Genomic DNA, 3,945 nt, shown 5'->3' with positions numbered 1-3,945 from the left:
CTCCTGAAGGCCACAGCAGTAGCACTCCAACTTCTTCAGGGAAAGGATCTGCGGGTGATTTGGTTGTTTGTGACCATAGGTGGCAGGAGACCATGCAAGGGGGCAGGGGAAGCACACACAGGGATGTGGGGGGATATGTGGCTGGGGTGCAGGAAGGGGGCTCACTTGTAGGCAGAGAGAGACCCTAGGCTTCCTCCAAATCTGGAACTGTCCTTGAATATGCACTGAGAAACCAAACACAATTTTGTAGGAAGAGCAAGTATTCAGGCTTGGGCGCTATTGAGAGAGAAGTTATAATTAAGTTTGTGGATTTAAGACTTTTTGAGGTGGTCAAAAGGAATCTGCCTTGCTTCTTCACCAGCAGAAAAACCAGTTGTATCTTCTCCAATAATAGAAATAAAAACAACAATACTAATATGAGTAGGCAATTGAAGCGTCTCAGCCTAATTTGTTATAACAATGGACTGTGATTGTAACGATTACCTTTCTATCTTATTTCCACAGACAGCATACATTGTAGGACATTGTAGGACATTACATGTCATGAAAAATCAATCCATATTGTCTGAATTTCTGCTCCTGGAATTCTCAGATGTGCGGGAACTGCAGATTCTACATTTTGTTCTGTTCCTGGTGTTGTACTTCGTAATTGCAACAGGGAATCTTCTAATCATCTTTGCAGTAGCCTTTGATCCCCACCTGCACACCCCCATGTACTTCTTTCTGATGAATTTGGCCATATATAGGACCTTGGCGAAGTTTCAGTCATTCTCCCCAAATCTATGGCCAATTCCCTCATGGATTCTAGACACATTTCTTATTCTGGATGCATGGTTCAAGTCCTTCTTTTTGTCTTCTTTTTAACATCTGATTTCTGCCTCCTCACGGTCATGGCATATGATCGATACATTGCCATTTGCAAGCTATTACATTATTAAATGGTAATAACTGGACAGACCTGCATTGAAATGATTGCTGGTGTATGGCTCACTAGTTTGCTCTATGCAGGGATGCACACTGGTGGGACTTTTGCAACCCATTTCTGCTCTAATGTTGTTAACCAGTTTTTCTGTGAAATTCCACAATTACTCAAGCTCTCCTGTTCTAACTTATATCTAAATGAAAGAGGTGCTCTTTTAATTGGTGCTGTTGTTGGCCTGGGATGCTTTGTATTCGTTCTCTTAACTTATCTGCAGATTTTCATTACTGTCTTAAGAATCCCCTCAGTGCAAGGAAGAAAAAAGGCCTCCTCTACTTGTCTTCCTCATCTCATTGTATTTTCCACTTTGATGGTCACTGGAAGCATTGCTTACCTAGGGCCAACCTCTAATACACCATCCCATCTTAACCTGATATTTACCATGATATATTCCATCACCCCTCCCTTGCTGAATCCAATAATATACAGCATGAAAAATAAGGAGATCAAGAGTGCCTTGTGTAGACTACTGTGTCTGAAAATGTCTTCTAAGAATACTTTTTGTAGCTTTCTCTGCAAGTTTGGATTCTAAATGCGTATAATGATCAGTTTAGAACTCTTAGAAGAGTTATTAAAATAAACTTTGTGAATTTTGTAATGTTATTTATATTCTGCCTTTCTCACTGAGACCCAAAATGGGTTACACTTTGTAAATCAATGCAATCAATAAGCTGAGACATCAAATAAACAATGGAATAAGACTAGGATTGCAAAAACCTGAAACAAGTTGAAATTTGAAGCAAAGCTCATATTAAACAATGCAGTAAATGGTGTTATGTAACTCAAAATACAAAATACAATTTATTGAAATCTGTGAATGTTTGGGAGCATTTCATGTAGACATGGGCACAAAAGAGGAAAAAATGAACAGGCTGATCATTGTTTGTTGCCATCGATGAATACGAACAACCAAACAGAAACGAACATGTCCCATTAACAAATGAGTTCAGTGTTTGTTGTTCGTTGGGACAGAATGGCCACCTTAGCAAAGAGAGCCCATAGTCACAGGGATTGTGCAGAAGACTCTCCTCCAGCCATCACCCAAGTTTGATCATGATGATTGCAATATGGATATCGAAGTTATACATTCCCAAATTCAATGCCCCCAGGAAAATCCCATTCAATACAAATAGAGCCATGAGTTCACTTTGGCCCTGTGCAGTGGACCTGAATGTGGGTTGCCTCCCCTCTCAGGGGTGGGGGATTGGGTCACTAACTGGGAGCACCCCCCATGTGCCCGCTCACCAGGCCTCCTGGAGGCTACTTTACAGAGGGTCAGGAAGGTGGTTGATGTCTGCAGCCGCCAGGCCATTAAGTTACCCATTAAGTTGGTCTTAGATTGGGGTTTCCAGAGTGACAGAAGGAGTGCAGACAGTGTTCAGGCAGTCCCTGCCTCTGTTGCCAAAAGAATGCATTGAAGGTGCCAGAATATCTGGCTTCCTGAACAGTGGACGAATGGACGAACGAGGCTTTGAGACAACCACTTGTTCATCCAAAATAGCGCTGCATGAATGGCTTGCTCGTGAATGAGCGTGATGTTCATGGCCTTTTTTCCATTCGTTATTCTGTTCATGCCCATGTCATTCTTCCGTGGAAGCTCACCGGGTGACCTTGGGCCAATTGCGGTCTCTCAGTCTATCCAACGTCACAGGTTTGCAAGAGTGAAGATAAAAAGGAGAACATTCTTTTAGAATGCTATAGGTCCCATTGGGGAGAAAATCAGAGTATGGAAAAATTGAATGAAATTAATATTTAGGTACATAATTTATTGAAATCTGCCCCTTCTAAATATTATAAGGGTGAAGATTATAAATAATCCCCATCATTTACATTGCATGCAGCAAGATTTTTTCAAGTACCTAAGCCATCTTTAAGAGTAGAGACTACACTTTTAATATTGGAGTAATTAGACAGAGGATGCTTCTGACTGTGATCAGAGTATTTGAAGATGTGTTTTCTCACATATGGGGCAGGATATAAGATTTTCTTTTTAACTGTACAAGGTTGCCATGGGGTAAAAGGTGCAACAGCTGTAGATGTCTTGCCTCTCAATTTGTAGTAAAAACTGTTCAGTTATAACTAAAAACATAGAGAAGCAGAGTAGCCTGAAGTTGAATCTCATGAAGAGGAAGGTCCTGTACTTGGGCTGTGGGGTGTCAGGGGAGGGGATCCAGCTCCCAGCCATTGATGGGGCACCACTTGTGCCCATTTCATCAATCAGGAATCTTGGTGTGATATTAGACTCCTACTTATCAATCGACCAGGTCACAGCAGTTGCCCGGTCTGCTTTTTCCCACCTTCGGCAGGCCAGGCAGCTTGCCCCCTATCTTTCAACCCATGACGTAACTTCAGTGATCCATGCAATGGTCATATCCAGATTGGACTACTGTAACTTTCTCTATGCAGGGCTTCCCATGAGTCTGACCCAGAAATTGCAGCGGGTCCAGAATGCTGCTGCATGTGTCCTGGTCGGTATACCATACAGGATACACATAACTCCAACATTGCAGCAGCTGCACTGGCTACCTGTGAAGTTCTGGATCAGGTTCAAGGTATTAGTCTTAACCTATAAAACCCTAAATGGACTGGGACCAGCATACCTGTGGGACTGCCTCTCCTTGTATATGCCCAGACAGGTGCTGAGATTGTCAGGTAAACACCTGCTGGTGGTCCCTGGCCCCAGGGAGGCTCGATTGGCCTTGACCAGGACCAGGACTTTTTTGGACTTGACTTTGACCTGGTGGAATTCTCTGTCAGAAAACACTCGAGCCTGCCAAGATCTTTCATCTTTTCAGCGGGCATGCAAAACAGAGATGTTCCACCAGGCATATGCCAAAGCCAAAGAGTTTATTATTTTTAGCCATAGGCCATCACAAATTTTCCAAACATAAACCAGGCATATGGTTGAGGCCAACATTAAATCCATCAATGAGCCTCTCTGCCAGTCTCCTACCTGGGGGAGGTAT

The 3,945-nt window shown here is 42.8% G+C and overlaps 1 pseudogene; it reads left to right on the top strand.

The window, feature by feature from the left end:
* Positions 1–543: 543 nt before the first annotated feature.
* On the top strand, positions 544–1,511 carry LOC129339370 (olfactory receptor 14C36-like; annotated as a pseudogene).
* Positions 1,512–3,945: the final 2,434 nt, after the last annotated feature.

This window comes from Eublepharis macularius, chromosome 12 (assembly GCF_028583425.1).
Source record: "Eublepharis macularius isolate TG4126 chromosome 12, MPM_Emac_v1.0, whole genome shotgun sequence".
Lineage (NCBI taxonomy): Eukaryota > Metazoa > Chordata > Lepidosauria > Squamata > Eublepharidae > Eublepharis > Eublepharis macularius.
The sequence above is the reverse complement of the archived record's forward strand: the minus strand, read 5'-3'. Positions and strand labels throughout refer to the sequence as shown.